The sequence below is a fragment of the Panulirus ornatus genome, chromosome 11 (assembly GCF_036320965.1).
Source record: "Panulirus ornatus isolate Po-2019 chromosome 11, ASM3632096v1, whole genome shotgun sequence".
In the NCBI taxonomy this organism is placed as follows: domain Eukaryota; kingdom Metazoa; phylum Arthropoda; class Malacostraca; order Decapoda; family Palinuridae; genus Panulirus; species Panulirus ornatus.
This window is the reverse complement of record NC_092234.1, coordinates 29,684,203-29,701,914: the sequence shown is the minus strand read 5'-3', so window position 1 is coordinate 29,701,914 and position 17,712 is coordinate 29,684,203. Positions and strand designations below refer to the sequence as shown.

At 45.3% G+C, this 17,712-nt stretch overlaps 1 protein-coding gene across 2 annotated transcripts in view; it reads left to right on the top strand.

Annotated features, from left to right (window-relative positions):
• The window catches only part of LOC139751382 (protein-L-histidine N-pros-methyltransferase-like), a 744,750-nt gene that overhangs the window by 279,246 nt on the left and 447,792 nt on the right, over positions 1 to 17,712 (top strand). The window contains exon 1 of one of the 2 annotated variants that reach the window (XM_071666750.1): positions 11,209 to 11,412. The exons of the other annotated variant lie outside the window; for it this stretch is intronic. The gene's annotated coding sequence lies outside the window, so the exon portion shown is untranslated. Of the gene's footprint in view, positions 1 to 11,208; positions 11,413 to 17,712 lie in introns of those variants that run through there. 2 annotated transcript variants of the gene reach the window in all.

Genomic DNA, 17,712 nt, shown 5'->3' with positions numbered 1-17,712 from the left:
ATTTTGTTATCAAAGATGTAAAGAAGTCCTTTTTATAGTACATGGGTGGTGGATGAGTGGAACAGAATGACTGGTGACATGGTTAATGCAGACAGCGCGCATTTATTTAAGAAGATATGATGATAATAATGTTTTAAGAGATGGACCGCACGGTTGTTATTTCCCCCCCCCCCCCTTTACAGTAGAAAAGGTAAGAGGTAGATGACTACAGACAGACAGACAGACAGACGAGTTGTTGAAGGGCAGCAGATGGCAGACAAGGATGAGGTGGATCAGTCAATTAGTGATGACCACAATTTGACGTGTGGGAGCTACTTCACGTGTGGGCTGGCTCTTCTGCCACCTGCTGCTGGCTGGGGCAGCTGGATTGGAAGGTGGATGGTGTGGGTGTGAGGAGTTGGGTGGAGGTGGATATTTAGGCAGATGTGATAGAGGTGGGTAAGTAGGTAGGTGTAACTGGATGGGTAGGTTGTATTCTAAGTGGATGAAGTTGGGTAAGTTAGTGTGTTCACATGTGTACAACTGATTGTGAGTAGGCGGGCTTATATAAGTGGATGGAGCTGGACGAGTAGGTGAATGGTATTGTCGGTGGACGGATATAGACTGTGTAAGCTTCAAGGGAAAATAATATCGTCAGGTAATCTATAAGTGGAGCCTGGTCGACGAGGGAAGAGGAGGTGCAGCGGACTTTGCTGGAGGCATGAAGGAGATACAGGTTGAGTCAGAGGTGGAGAGGCAGGAGTAGAGAAGATACACGTTAGGGAGGATGGAGAGTGAGGACTGGTAAGGGTGGCGGGCAAGTCTCGTGTGATTGTAAAGATAGGAAGGAACCGGTGTTGAAGGAAGGGACTGGGACAGATGAAGGGGAAGGAGTATGGACGGGTGAGACAGGAGGAAAAAGGAACAGGTGACGGAAGAAGAGAGGGAACAGGTAAGACATGAATGGAGAAGTACAGGGAAGGACAAGAGAACGAAGAGATGCATGTCGGGCAGAGATGGAGGAATTTGTGATGGAGAGATGGATATATGAGAGGAAAGTGATGGTAAGAGAAGACAAGTCGTATGATTAAGGGAGCAGTGATGGATGGATGTAGGAGGAGAGTAGACACAAATGAGAAAGAAGGGATAGTTGAAAGTGAAGGATGAAGGAGGATTAAGCAGGTGAGGGAAGGATGGAAGAGAGAAGGAAAGGTGGCTAAGGAGGAAGGGACAGGTTAGGAATTTAGAGAGGAAGGGAAGGTCAGGGGTCAGTGGAGGAATAACACGCTTTAATTTACCGTCTTATTTGGACGACTTGGTTACAGTGTGTGTTATGACCTGCACCCCCGAGTGTCTTGTGTAATGTGGACAGTGATGCCGGTGTTCTGCCGCCTGGACCCCTCTCCTCCCGATCTCCGTTATCTTCCAGCCATTTCTCTTCATTCTCATCTTCCTCCTCATTAATTTCTCCATTATTGCTGCTCCTCCCTCCCTTGCCTCATTACGTTCCCTCTCTCCATCCTTCCCTCGACCCATCATCGTCCCAGCTTTCATCCTCCTCATCCTCTCCTTTTTCCGTCATCACCCTTCTTCTCGTCCATTTCCTCCTCCTCCTCCTCAAATCACCATCCTCTCCTCTCGTCGTCTCCCCCCCCCCCCCCCCACCCTCATGCTCCTCTTCACTTCTTATCCTCCTCATCTTTCTCCTTTTCTATGGCTCCATATTACCCTTTTCTTTATCCTTTTTCCAACCTTCTTGAATTGCTTATTATTTTCCACACCAGCCATCTCCCTCCTACCATCTCACTCATGTGTTGCCCTCGAGTTTTTACCTCATCATACCCACCTTTCACCGTGTCCTTTTCACACACCATACGCACGTCCTTCCTCCCCCCCTGCCGGTGTAATGGACGCACCCAGGACCTCAGTTATAATTTACGGCAGGTAAAAGGTTGGTGCGGTGACCTCCTTATCTCCCGAGTCTCGCCACCTGCTGGCTGGCCATTTGCATCCTCATCATCTGTATTATTTCTCGACCTCCGGGAGCCATGCATTAAGCTTTCACAAGACCGCTGCTACCAGCGCCGCTGGGTGGAAGTGGCCTCTTAAGTGTGGCGAAAGGTCGGTTTTGAGATTTGTTTCAGCGGTTGTCTTGGGGGAGAGAAAAATGGAACATGAGCACTCGTAATGGAAGCTTAGGCCGGTGTTATGGTTGAATACTTGAGATGTCTCGAGTGAAGCTGTTATTACTGGTTTTATTTTAGTCTTATTTTTGTTATTTAAGTGCCACGTATTTTCCTACTATCGTCTTTATATTCTTACGTTTTTGCTAAGGAAATTATGCGGAGATGTTAAGTTTATTTATATTTTTCGCTCTCTGAGAGAGAGAAAAAAACAGCAGTGGACTAACTTTCAAACGCGCAATTTTGTTACATTATTAATGTTGGCCGAGACGTGGGGTGAATGGGCACTGGTAACTGTTAGATGTGTATCACGTTAATGATACGTTGCCAAACCTTGTCATGCACTGGAACAAGAGTTGATTGCGATTGACGCCACTTCTTACTGGAGCGGCGACGTGTTGGGCCAGTTCTGAGGGCGTGTCACGTTCCAAGCGTGTAATATGTCATCTGCGTGTGGTTTTTATATACGTGTTGTCGTGTATATCCGCGGGTGATCTTGGATACTTGGTCGTCGACCTGGTGCCCTCCTCTTGGTACCCTTGACCCTGATGGACTGAGGGAGAATCAGGCAGCAGAAGGTGTGGTGTGAGGGTGGAGGCTTGGTCAGGCAGTGGGGCAGTAGATGTGGTACGAAGGTAAAGACTGAAGTAATGGCATTAGCGTAGATGATATGACAAATGTTCTTATCAGAGTTCAAAGTCGAATATTAAATGCATCACATGGCTGTTAATGGTGCATTTAACCTTTGACATCATCCTGGAGCTGGGAACGAACGAGCAGACTACATTCATGCGATGATTACGGTAAAAAGACAGTGTGCAGTGGTTGTATGGAATGCAGATGCATTGAAGAGCGACTTTATGGGGAGGAGTCAGTCTTGGGCTGCACGTGATGTGAAAGAGATTTGGATGTTGTAAATTTAAGCGAGAGCGAGTTACAAGACCAGAGAGAAGGATGATGGTTACGAATATGAGATGGAATAGAGGTAAGGTCGTAGCGTTATGTATGGGAAAGGTGGACGGGAACATAGTACAGGGGAGTCCTTCGGGGTTGTTGTGGGATGGGAGAGACTCGGGAAGCTAGACCAGGCTAGATACTCCCCTGAGCCTGGAACCCTTCAGGTTGAGTGTAGGAGTAAAGACTTGGTCTTGAGGGTAACATTGGTTGTGAGGAACGTTTTGTATGTGGTGATTAGACAGGCAGAATTATATATATATATATATATATATATATATATATATATATATATATATATATATATATATATATATATATATATATATACATATATATATATATATATATATATATATATATATATATATATATATATATATATATATATATATATCGGGGCCTGAACATGCAGGAGGGTAAAAGGAGGGCAAGGAATAGAGTGAATTGGATCGATGTGGTATACCGGGGTTGACGTGCTGTCAGTGGATTGAATCAGGGCATGTGAAGCGTCTGGGGTAAACCATGGAAAGCTGTGTAGGTATGTATATTTGCGTGTGTGGACGTATGTATATACATGTGTATGGGGGTGGGTTGGGCCATTTCTTTCGTCTGTTTCCTTGCGCTACCTCGCAAACGCGGAAGACAGCGATAAAGCAAAAAAAAAAAAAAAAAAATATATATATATATATATATATATATATATATATATATATATATATATATATATATATATATATTATTTTCATTGTTATTATACTTTGTCGCTGTCTCCCGCGTTAGCAAGGTAGCGCAAGGAAACAGACGAAAGAATGGCCCAACCCACCCACATACACATGTATTTAAATACACGTCCACACACGCACATATACATACCTATACATTTCAATATATATATATATATATATATATATATATATATATATATATATATATATATATATATATATATATATATATATTTATTTATATACATACACAGCCATATACATATATACACATGTACATAATTCATACTTGCCTTTATCCATTCCTGTCGCCACCCCACCTCACATGAAGTGACACCCCCCTCCCACCGCACGCGCGCGAGGTAGCGCTAGGAAAAGACAACAAAAGCCACATTCGTTCACACTCAGTCTCTAATTCTTATGTATAATGCACCGAAACCACAGCTCCCTTTCCACATCCAGGCCCTACAAAACTTTCCATGGTTTACCCCAGACACTACACATGCCCTGGTTCAATCCATTGACAGCATGTCGACCCCGGTATACCACATCGTTCCAATTCACTGTTCTTTGCACGCCTTTCACCCTCCTGCATGCTCAGGCCCCGATCGCTCAAAATCTTTTTCGCTCCATCCTTCCACCTCCAATTTGGTTTCCCACTTCTCCTCTTTCCCTCTACCTCTGATATATATCCTCTTTGTTGATCTTTCCTGACTCGTTCTCTCCATGTGACCAAACCATTTCAGTACACCCTCTTCTGCTTTCTCAACCAAACTCATTTCATTACCACACTTCTCTCTCACCCTTTCATTACTTGATCAGACCACCTCACACCGCATATTGTCCTCAAACATCTCATTTCCACACATCCATCCTCCTCCGCACAACCCTATCTATACCCCACGCCTCGCAACCATATAACATTGTTAGAACCACTATTACTTCAAACATACCCATTTTCGCTTTCCGAGATAATGTTCTCGCCCTCCACACATTCTTCAACGCTCCCAGAATCCTCGCCCCCTCCCCCACCCTGTGACTCACTTCCGCTTCCATGGCTCCATCCGCTGCCAAATCCACTCCCAGATATCTAAAACACTTCACTTCCTCCTGTTTTTCTCCATTCAAACTTACCTCCCAATTGACTTGTCTCTCAACCCTATTGTACCTAATAGCCTTGCTCTTATTCACATTTACTCTCAGCTTTCTTCTTTCACACGCTTTACCAAACTCATTCACCAGCTTATGCAGTTTCTCACCTGAATGAGCCACCAGCGCTGTATCGTCAGCGAACAACTGACTCACTTCCCAAGCCCTCTAATCCACAACAGACTGCATGCTTGCCCCTCTTTCCAAAACTCTTGCATTCACCTCCTTAACAACCCCATCCATAAACAAATTAAACAATCTTGGAGACATCACACATCCCTGCCGCAACCGACATTCACTAGGAACCAATCACTTTCCTCTCTTCCTACCCGTACACATGCCTTACATCCTCAATAAAAACTTTTCACTGCTTCTAGCAACTTGCCTCCCACACCATATACTCTTAATGCCTTCCACAGAGCATCTCTATCAACTCTATCATATGCCTTCTCCAGATCCATAAATGCTACATACAAATCCATCTGTTTTTCTAAGTATTTCTCGCATACGTTCTTCAAAGCAAACACCTGATCCACACATTCTCTACCACTTCTGAAACTACATTGCTCTTCCCCAATCTGATGCTCTGTACATGCCTTCACCCTCTCAGTCAATACCCTCCCATATAATTTACCAGGAATACTCAACAGACTTATACCTCTGTAATTTGAACATTCACCTTTATCCCCTTTGTCTTTGTACAGTGGCACTATGCATGCATTCCGCCAGTCCTCAGGCACCTCACCATGAGCCATACATACATTGAATATCCTCACCAACCAGTCAACAACACAGTCACCCCCTTTTTAATAAATTCCGCTGCAATACCATCCAAACCCGCCGCCTTGCCGGCTTTCATCTTCCGCAAAGCTTTCACTACCTCTTCTCTGTTTACCAAACCATTCTCCTTGACCTTCTCACTTTGCACACCACCTCGACCAAAACACCCTATATCTGTCACTCTATCATCTAACACATTCAACAAACCTTCAAAATACTGACTCCATCTCCTCACATCACCACTACTTGTTATTACCTCCCCATTAGCCCCCTTCACCGATATTCCCATTTGTTCTCTTGTCTTACGCACTTTATTTACTTCCTTCCAAAACATCTTTTTATTCCTTCTAAAATTTAATGATACTCTCTCACCCCCAACTCTCATTAGCCCTCTTTTTCACCTCTTGCACCTTTCTCTTGACCTCCTGCCTCTTTCTTTTATACATCTCCCACTCATTTGCACTATTTCCCTGCAAAAATCGTCCAAATGCCTCTCTCTTCTCTTTCCCTGATAATCTTACTTCTTCATCCCACCACTCACTACCCTTTCTAATCTGCCCACCTCCCACGCTTCTCATGCCACAAGCATCTTTTGCGCAAGCTTTCACTGCTCCCTAAATACATCCCATTCCTCCCCCACTCCCCTTACGTCCTTTGCTCTCACCTTTTTCCATTCTGCACTCAGTCTCTCCTGGTACTTCCTCACACAAGTCTCCTTCCTAAGCTCACTTACTCTCACCACTCTCTTCACCCCCAGCATTGTCTCTTCTTTTCTGAAAACCTCTACAAATCTTCACCTTCGCCTCCACAAGATAATGATCACACATCCCTCCAGTTGCCCCTCTCAGCATCCCTCCAGTTGCCCCTCTCAGCACATTAACATCCAAAAGTCTCTCTCTCACGCGCCTATCAATTAACACGTAATCCAGTAACGCTGTCTGGCCATCTCTCCTACTTACATGTGTATTCTTATGTATATCTCTCTTTTTAAAGCAGGTATTCCCAATCAACAGTCCTTTTTCAACACACAACACTGAACACCCCATTAAACCAATTATTCCCTCAACTGCCACATTACTCACCACTGCCACATTACTCACCTTTGCATTCAAATCACCCAGCACTATAACCCGGTCTCGTGCATCAAAACTGCTAACACACTATTGTTTTTATTATTCTTTTTTCTCTCATCGTTTCATTCCATTACTCTTGCTGTGTCCCTCGGTAGTGATGGCTCCCATTAACTTCCTCTGTTGTTACGACATGATCCTTCTTGTCCTCCTCCTCCTCTTATTATCCTCCCCTTTTCCCTTATCATCATCATCATCATCATCATCATCATCAAGTAACGTACCTTTCATCGTAATATCACGTGGCACCGCACGTTGATTGTATGCTTGGGGTGATGGTTGATGCAGTCGCTAGTCTGCCTGCAGTGGTGTGGTATGATGCGGGATTTGGTGTGGTGGGAGGGGTCTGGTGTGGTGGGAGGGGTCTGGTGTAGTGTGGTGGTGAGGGTTGGAAATGGGGTCTGGTTTAGTGTGGTGGTATGTGGTGTGGTGGGGGGTGGGATGGGGAATGATGTGGTGTGGAGTGCAGTGTGGTGGTGTGGTGTTGTTCGTCCACCATCGCTTGTCGTCTACATTTTCCCCGTGCAGTCCTCTCAGTCGTCCTCTCTCTCTCTCTCTCTCTCTCTCTCTCTCTCTCTCTCTCTCTCTCTCTCTCTCTCTCTCTCTCTCTCCTCGCCTCTCCCCCCTCCTTTGCCTTCGCATTGCCCAGTTTAATTTTCTGCTCCGGTTCATCGCCTGTCCACGTTTGGTCGTATGCGCATATTTTCCACAATTTTCTGTTCGGCCGCCAATTTTTCTCCCGCTTGTTTCCGTCCCCATCCCTTTTTGCTTCGTCCTCGGCCGTGCCCGTAATTACCGGGGTGTGGGAGGCTCCACCTCGCTAGCAGTCCGGCTCTCGCCACCGGAGGACCGACGGCTCACGGTATCAGGGCGGCTACAGTGACATTAATTACCACCCAGCCTCACCCGGAGGCAGCTCGGAGGTGTTTTACCTCTGCTGACCAGACCATGGAGGGAGTGACCGTCTGTCTGTCTGTCTCTCGCTCTCTCTCTCTTTTTACGTAATACGTTTTCCATGGCGCGTGGCAACCCCCTTGACCCTCCCCTTCCCTCCTCCCCGCCCCCCCTCGGCCCTGGACTGGACTTGAGATGACCGTGATTAATTTTCTCTATCGATTGAAACTTTCCAAATGGAAGAGTCTCTCTTTTTTTTTTCTTTACTTTTTATTACTGGAAGTCCTGGGGCAGAAAATGGGGGGGATGGGGGGTGGGGTAGTAGGGGAGAGAAGGCTGTAAAGTTTGATACAAATAAAAGTTTCCTGATTTTAGTCTGGTTGGGGGAAGGGGAGGGGTTAAGGGTGAGGTTGGGATGAAGGGGGGGGGGGAGGGTTGGGGTTATGGGTGGGTTGGATATGATGGAGGAATGGTTGGGGGGGGGGTCAAAGGTAGGGTTGGGATGAGGGAGGAATGGTAGGGGAGGTCAAGGGTGGGGTTGAGATGAGGGGGAAGAATGGTAAGGGGGTTTAAAGGGTGGGGTTAGAATGAGAGGGAGGGTTGGGGGCTTTTGGTAGGGTTCGTTTGGGGGAAATAAATTTGATGAAGAGATCAAATGGTGGGGTTGGGGTAAGGTTGGGGGGGGGGGGGATTGGGAGGGTTATAAGTGGTGTAGGTATGAGGGGGTGTGGGGTCGGTTAGAGAGGTTCATAGCTGGGGTTGGAATGAGTAGGGGGGTTCCACGTCATGCTCGGCTGTGTGAAGTAACAGTGAACGTGTTGAGGTTTGGTCTGGTTGGCAGTGCAATTGTGAGGCTGGCTGGTGGAGTGGCTCAGGTTCCTAATATCTTCAGTTGTCTACGTAGGTCATGTTCATGTCTTCTGTGTGTTGTGGCTGTATGCCACCTTCTCCTCTTAACGATATAGTAAAACTAGTACAAATCCAAACAGTCTTCGTGCATATAGTTTATAAAACTCACCCTGAAGCATCAGATTAGCTTATATATATATATAAATATATATATATATATATATATATATATATATATATATATATATATATATATATATATATATATATATATAAAAAAGGGCAAATGAGAGTTGGGGTGAGAGACTATCAGTAAATTTTAGGGAAAATAAAAAGATGTTCTGGAAGGAGGTAAATAGGGTGCGTAAGACAAGGGAGCAAATGGGAACTTCAGTGAAGGGCGTAAATGGGGAGGTGATAACAAGTAGTGGTGATGTGAGAAGGAGATGGAATGAGTATTTTGAAGGTTTGTTGAATGTGTCTGATGACAGAGTGGCAGATATAGGGTGTTTGGGTCGAGGTGGTGTGCAAAGTGAGAGGGTTAGGGAAAATGATTTGGTAAACAGAGAAGAGGTAGTAAAAGCTTTGCGGAAGATGAAAGCCGGCAAGGCAGCAGGTTTGGATGGTATTGCAGTGGAATTTATTAAAAAAGGGGGTGACTGTATTGTTGACTGGTTGGTAAGGTTATTTAATGTATGTATGAATCATGGTGAGGTGCCTGAGGATTGGCGGAATGCTTGCATAGTGCCATTGTACAAAGGCAAAGGGGATAAGAGTGAGTGCTCAAATTACAGAGGTATAAGTTTGTTGAGTATTCCTGGTAAATTATATGGGAGGGTATTGATTGAGAGGGTGAAGGCATGTACAGAGCATCAGATTGGGGAAGAGCAGTGTGGTTTCAGAAGTGGTAGAGGATGTGTGGATCAGGTGTTTGCTTTGAAGAATGTATGTGAGAAATACTTAGAAAAGCAAATGGATTTGTATGTAGCATTTATGGATCTGGAGAAGGCATATGATAGAGTTGATAGAGATGCTCTGTGGAAGGTATTAAGAATATATGGTGTGGGAGGCAAGTTGTTAGAAGCAGTGAAAAGTTTTTATCGAGGATGTAAGGCATGTGTACGTGTAGGAAGAGAGGAAAGTGATTGGTTCTCAGTGAATGTAGGTTTGCGGCAGGGGTGTGTGATGTCTCCATGGTTGTTTAATTTGTTTATGGATGGGGTTGTTAGGGAGGTAAATGCAAGAGTTTTGGAAAGAGGGGCAAGTATGAAGTCTGTTGGGGATGAGAGAGCTTGGGAAGTGAGTCAGTTGTTGTTCGCTGATGATACAGCGCTGGTGGCGGATTCATGTGAGAAACTGCAGAAGCTGGTGACGGAGTTTGGTAAAGTGTGTGGAAGAAGAAAGTTAAGAGTAAATGTCAATAAGAGCAAGGTTATTAGGTACAGTAGGGTTGAGGGTCAAGTCAATTGGGAGGTGAGTTTGAATGGTGAGAGGCTGGAGGAAGTGAAGTGTTTTAGATATCTGGGAGTGGATCTGTCAGCGGATGGAACCATGGAAGCGGAAGTGGATCATAGGGTGGGGGAGGGGGCGAAAATTTTGGGAGCCTTGAAAAATGTATGGAAGTCGAGAACATTATCCCGGAAAGCAAAAATGGGTATGTTTGAAGGAATAGTAGTTCCAACAATGTTGTATGGTTGCGAGGCGTGGGCTATGGATAGAGTTGTGCGTAGGAGGATGGATGTGCTGGAAATGAGATGTTTGAGGACAATGTGTGGTGTGAGGTGGTTTGATCGAGTAAGTAACGTAAGGGTAAGAGAGATGTGTGGAAATAAAAAGAGCGTGGTTGAGAGAGCAGAAGAGGGTGTTTTGAAATGGTTTGGGCACATGGAGAGAATGAGTGAGGAAAGATTGACCAAGAGGATATATGTGTCGGAGGTGGAGGGAACGAGGAGAAGAGGGAGACCAAATTGGAGGTGGAAAGATGGAGTGAAAAGGATTTTGTGTGATCGGGGCCTGAACATGCAGGAGGGTGAAAGGAGGGCAAGGAATAGAGTGAATTGGAGCGATGTGGTATACAGGGGTTGACGTGCTGTCAGTGGATTGAATCAAGGCATGTGAAGCGTCTGGGGTAAACCATGGAAAGCTGTGTAGGTATGTATATTTGCGTGTGTGGACGTGTGTATGTACATGTGTATGGGGGGGGTTGGGCCATTTCTTTCGTCTGTTTCCTTGCGCTACCTCGCAAACGCGGGAGACAGCGACAAAGTATAAAAAAAAAAAAAAAAAAAAAAAAAAATATATATATATATATATATATATATATATATATATATATATATATATATATATATATATATATATATATATATATATTACGGGTAATGAATTGATATAATGATCTCGGGTTGACAAAACAAGAGTGGGGAACCCCCCCTCCCCAGCTAACCACAGCTTGAACGACTAACAACTTGTTTGGAAATGTCGATTCCGCTCGCACAGTTTGTTTACCTTGTGTGAGCAGCAGCAGCAACGGTTGGCTCCCCGGCGTCGCCAGGGCGGTGGAGCAGGTCTCCAGGCCCACGCCTGTGTGGGCTTGCCTCCCTCCCTCCCTCCCCAGTGTTGGGAATGGGTCGTGTTGTTTATGTCAGAGTGTTAAGTAGGCGCCAGTGTTTGTGTGGCGGGGTGCCCAAGGCGCTCATCCATCACTGTTCTTTCGTTCGTGTGTGCTGACGACACAACACGCTGGGTGTAGCAACAACGATCCTGGTGAGTGTATTGTGTTGTCTTTTGGTATCAGGAAAGGTATAATTATCTCTACATGATGGGATAACGATGGTTATTATTAGTTATTCGTAATGTAATGTCACGTGTGAACTAATGTTAAAGGTGACATGAGCTTACGACACTAGACGGTGTTTACATCGACCTATTGCTATTCTGAGGTGTCGTAAGCTGACACGAACGTTGGTATGTGCTAAGTGAACGTCATCATGATTTTGGTGCTTTAAACCTGGAGCGCATTTTGTTCTTCGCTATGCTCACTGATTCTCAGCCCGAATCATGCTTCATGGCGGTGTTGACCAGTGATCATACATTCTCGTGGTCTCACAACGCAACTGGATATGTACTGCATTTTGTGCTTGACCTCGTATTTGGGGTGACTGTGCATTCAAAGCTCACACTGTCACCAGTGTGGTGTGATGGTACAGCGGGAGGTGCGTGTAGCTGGGCTGCCATATTTAAACAATGCTTGCGTCATATCTGGCTAGTGATGATGGATGAAGGATCTTGTACACTACATTCCCCAGTGTTGTTCCTGCACATGGTCGATGAATAGCCCCTAGTGAGGAGAGATGCGGTACCTGGTGGCAAGGTAGTCTGTGACAGCGCCTCACCTCAGGTTAACATAAAGGAATATTTTGCCACCTGTTCATGTTAACTTTTATTTTGTAGTTTGAACTCTGTTCGGACATTATGAAGTGTTTTGAATGGAAGATGAAGTATGTTATAGTGATGGAAAAAGTAGAAGTAATTCGATGTCCATATGTTTTACTTTGTCAAATAAGGTTTGTTTTTACTGTGCCACGGAAGCTTGCCTTTGTTTACTGTGTCACAGAAGCTTGTCCTTGTTTACTGTGTCACAGAAGCTTGTCCTTGTTTACTGTGTCACAGAAGCTTGCCTTTGTTTACTGTGTCACAGAAGCTTGTCCTTGTTTACTGTGTCACAGAAGCTTGTCCTTGTTTACTGTGTCACAGAAGATTGTCCTTGTTTACTGTGTCACAGAAAATTGTCCTTGTTTACTGTCTCACAGAAGCTTGTCCTTGTTTACTGTGTCACAGAAGCTTGTCCTTGTTTACTGTGTCACAGAAGATTGTCTGTGTTTATTGTATCACAAAAATTTTGAGTTTACTGTCTCTCAGGAGATTGTCTGTGTTTACTATCTCTCATAAGCTTGTCTGTGTTTACTGTGTCACAGCAAGATATAAGTGTTTACTGTGTGTCAGAAGATTGTGTGTTTACTATGTCGCAGAAGATTGTCTTTGTTTACTATGTCAGAGAAGGCTGTTTGTTTACTGTCACAGAAATTGTCTGTATTAGGTGTTACAGAAGGTTGTCTATGCTGTGCCACAGAAGTTTGTATGTTAACTGTGTCACAGATGCTTGTCTTTGTTTACTATGTCAGAGAAGGCTATTTGTTTACTGTGTCACAGAAGTTGTATGTATTTGCTGTTACAGAAGGTAGTCTATCTTTACTTTCACAGAATTTTATATCATTACTATGTCACAGAAGCTTGTGTTTGTTTACTGTATCTCAGAAAATTGTTTTCTGGGTCACAGAAAGGTGTCTTGTAACACTAGGATCATCGTGTGAGGTATAACATCATTGTATCCTGGTGGTGAGGTGAGAAGGGAGAAAGGACTGCTCGCGCGCGCGCGCGTGTGTATGTGTGTTGGGGGGGATGGTACTTTCTTGCATGTCCACACGGGGTTGGGTTGGGGGCTGGGGACGGGATGTCAACACCACTATGTTCGTCTTCCCCTTCAAGTATAACATTGGTCTGCACTCTCTCTCCTCCTCCTCCTCCTCCTCCTCTTCCTGATGACTTCCTAACCCTCCTCCTCCTCCTCCTCCTACGTATCTCCCACGTCCTCCGTGCCTCCCTCTGTCCACAGCTCCCAAAATCATTCCTTTGATCTCTCTAATTTACTTCCGTATCCCATCTCCCTCTCTGTGGTGGTTTTCGACCCATTCTCTCTTACCCCACATCCTTCACCTCATCTGACGCACTTCTCATCAGGCCAGCGGCTCTTCCGTCAACCTGTATATATATATTTTTCCTTCGTTTATTTTGGCGTTTCCTTCTACCTACCTGTCTTGTGGCATTATTGTTATAGCAGTACTTCTCTTCTTTATCCTCCTGACTTAATGAGTCCATTTTTTCCATCATTTTGTTATTAAGTTTTAGTTCGACGCATCTTCATCCTTTTGTATTCTCTCCTTTCTTCTGTTTGCATATGCAAAACTCATTTTCCTGTTCGTTTTCTCACCTTCCTCCCTCTCTCTCTCTCTCTCTCTCTCTCTCTCTCTCTCTCTCTCTCTCTCTCTCTCTCTCTCTCTCCTTCCTCATCTCCCCCGTCCTCTCGGCGCTCGTCCGTTGCTCCCGGATCAACTTCATTTTCTGCCTCAACTGGTCACATTTCTGGGCGAGAGATGCAGATAGGAGCCCCACTTTGTGTCGCCTTTCCATTTCGATTTAGGTTGAAATCCAATAACGTCGGATCCAGTCGGTGCCGCGGGTGGGGGGTTCGGCGCGCGCCTGCCAAAGAGAATTCGATCCTGTGTTCTGCTGCAGAGCCGGGAGGGAGGGAGGGAGGGAAGCCTGGGTGCTGCTGGGAACAGGGCCTTGTTGTTATTGCCGGCCTCTTTCACGCCCCTTTACACCCGCTGACAAGTTATGGGCGTTCGGCTTGCCTTCCTCAGTGCTAGGAGTGGGTGCTCAGACGCCTCCTCCGCCCTCACCCACCGTTAGTGGTGGAGAGTTGTGGTGGGGGAGTAAGGAGGGGGTGGCTGTGATGGCGCTGTCTTGGGGCATGGCCGGTGTCAGGAGGGTTTTGTGTTGGTGGGTGGCACTCTCGTAATGAGAACCATGTTGGTGACGGTGCGAGGGAATGTTGGTGAAGCACCTGTCGGTAGTGTTGGAGGTGTTGGTGGTAGGGCTGCTGTTGTTGTTGAGGTTGTTGCTGGTGTATGGTGGTGTTGATACAGTAGTAGTGTTGATATAGTAGTGGTGTTGATACAGTGGTGATGCTGATACAGTGATGGTGTTGATATGGTATTGGTGTTGACACAGTTGCTGCAACTGTTGTTGGTGTTGATAGTGGTCTTCATTATGACAGTATATATATATATATATATATATATATATATATATATATATATATATATATATATATATATATATATATATATATATATAATAATGATAATTGTAGTAGTAGGAATTGATAGTTAACGTTAAATTGAATATAACAAGTGGTGCAGTGGCTGAATGTCTACAGATGAAAATACATGAAGACAACAGGACACTAACAGAAGGAGAGGGTCTCAAACAGAAGGTCTTTACCAAAACATTACGTCATATATGTACGATGTTCACACTGGGTAGTATGGGACTGTTGCTCACACTGGGTAGTATGAGACTGTTGCTCACACTGGGTAGTTTGGGACTGTTGCTCACACTGGTTAGTATGGGACTGTTGCTCACACTGGTGGGGATGGGGCTGTTCTTGTAGTGGACTCTCCCAGCCCAGATGGTCTCGATGCAGTTGTGGTGCCGAACTGCAACTAGGGGACGAGAGATCTCCGGCGGCAGGAGGCGACTGTGGCAAGGATGATGCTGTAGCTTCCTTCTCATGCTACCTGTGCTGGTGTTGGTGATGACGACATACGTAGGTGTTGGTGGTGGTGGTGGTGCATGTTTTGAGAGTGATGTTGCTACTGTTGTATAAGCCGTCTCCGTTGCCGTTGATAGTGTCTCGTTGCTGAGGTTTGCGTTGTCACTGGCGTTCCTTTTCCCGTTGCTGTTGTTGATGCTAATCCTCCTGTTGGTGATGTGGTACTGTTGTTGGTGAACTTACTGCTGCTACTGTTATCGGCTCTGATGATGATCTTGTTGAAGTTGATAAGAAGTGCTGCTGCTGCTGCCGTTGTTGTTGGTGATATTGGTGGTGATGGTGCAGCTGCTGCTGTTGTTGTTGGTGATATTGATGGTGCAGCTGCTGCTGTTGTTGTTGGTGATATTGGTGGTGATGCTGCAGCTGCTGCTGTTGTTGTTGTTGGTGATATTGGTGGTGATGCTGCAGCTGTTGGTGGTGATTTTGTGGTTAGTGTTGGTGTCGACTGCGGTACAAGTGCCGCCCGTTGGCGCTGTGATACTGTTGCTGATGGCGTTAGTCATGACCATGATAATGCTGCTGCTATTCTGCTGCTGCGGCTACTAACGCTACTGCTGGTGTTGACAACGGGTCTGCTGCTGTTGCAGCTGCACTCGACACTGCTGTTACTGCTGCTGTTGTACTTACTGTTGCTGCTGCTGTTGTACTTACTGTTGCTGCTGCTGTTGTACTTGCTGTTGCTGCTGCTGATGTTACTGTTGATGATAGTAATGCTACTGTTGTTGTGGGTAATGTTACTGCTGTTGTTGGTAATGCTGTTGCTGGGGCTACTGTTGATGTTGGTCAAATACTAACACTGTACTTTTTGCTGCTGCAGTTGGTGGATAATCGTGTTGTTGTTGATGGTATGAACACTACAGCTGCTGCTGGCGGTATTGATGTTGTTGTTGACGATGATGGAGGTGGTAATGCTGCCAGTGCTGCTGCTGCTGCTGCTCTTGTGAATACTGCTGCTTTTTTTGTATCTTTTTTTTTGTAGGACTGAGTTGGGCATTTGTCTGTATGGAAATTCATGATTCATACCCTCTCTCTCTCTCTCTCTCTCTCTCTCTCTCTCTCTCTCTCTCTCTCTCTCTCTCTCTCTCTCTCTCTCTCTCTCTCTCTCTCTTCCAATCCTAGATTCTTCCTTTCCCTTCCTCGGTATGTCCTATCATTCGCATCCCTCACCTCCTCTTCCTCCCTCCTAACTTACAATGCGCCTCACTCCTCCTCTCTCCATTATTTCCTGCATTCTTCTTACTTCTTTCTCTCCCCTCTTCTCCTCTACCAGTATCCCGTTTTCTGTTTTCTCTGGTCTTCGTCACCTCCACCACCCTCATCTCCTCACCTGCCCCTCCGATCGCCCCCACCTCACCCCTCAGGCCTACCCCCCCTATCGCCCCCTCTTCCCTGCCTCTCCCCCCACCAGGCACCCTCGCCTCGGACCGGAGTGAACTAACTTAGTCAAAGGACGGCCAGAAACGAGCCTAACTTTGTCCACTAACATTTTTGCATGTAAGTTCCCCCGGTGCTGGCCTGCGGCATATAGATTACAGCCCCAGCCAGACCCACCCAGCCGGCCCTCATTATGCTGCTAACCCCCCCCCCCCCCACCACCACACACACACACACACACACACACACACACACACACACACACACACACACACTCCCCTCTCCCTCTTTCTCCATCTGACTGTTCACCTGTCTGTTTCTGTTTCTCTGTCTGTGTTTTGTCAGCCTCTTCCCTCTTCTGGTTGTTTAGCTAGATTCCGTATTTGTTCGTCCTTTTTTCCTCCTCTGTCTATCTGTCCATCTGCATGTTCGTCTGTGTATCTGTCTCTCTGTATTTGTCAGCCACTTCCCTCTCTCTGTCCATTTGCCTCCTCGTTCTTTCTCTCTCTGTCTCTCTTTGTCAGTTTTTATCAGTCTCTTCTGTTCTCCCCGTCTGTCTGTGTGCTTATCTTTTTCTCGTTCTCCCCGTCTGTCTGTGTGCTCATCTTTATCCTTCTCCCCGTCTGTCTGTGCACATCTTTAGCCCTCTCCCCGTCTGTCTCTCTGTGCTCATCTTTATCCTTCTCCCCGTCTGTCTGTGTGCTCATCTTTATCCTTCTCCCCGTCTGTCTGTGTGCTCATCTTTAGCCTTCTCCTCGTCTGTCTGTGTGCTCATCTTTATCCTTTTCGTCTGTCTCTCTGTGCTCATCTTTATCGTTCTCTAAGTAAATACGTGTGTGTGACCCGCTGCTTATTTGTCTTTTTTTTTTCTTCATTCGTTTCATGTGTATTTATCTTTTGTCTCCATTGTATATTCAGCAACCCCCTGTCTCTCTTATTCTTTTTATTTATCAATAACTTTCTTTTCTAGTCAACTAGCCTCGTTTCGTCGGAAAATCTTGCCCTAGGGTACATTCTCTCTCTCTCTCTCTCTCTCTCTCTCTCTCTCTCTCTCTCTCTCTCTCTCTCTCTCTCTCTCTCTTATTCCTGTCTGACATCATGTATCGGTCCATAAATTCATGTGTAATTATGTTGACTCGTTAGCTGTAGTTTTATATATATATATATATATATATATATATATATATATATATATATATATATATATATATATATATAAAATATATTTTTTTTTT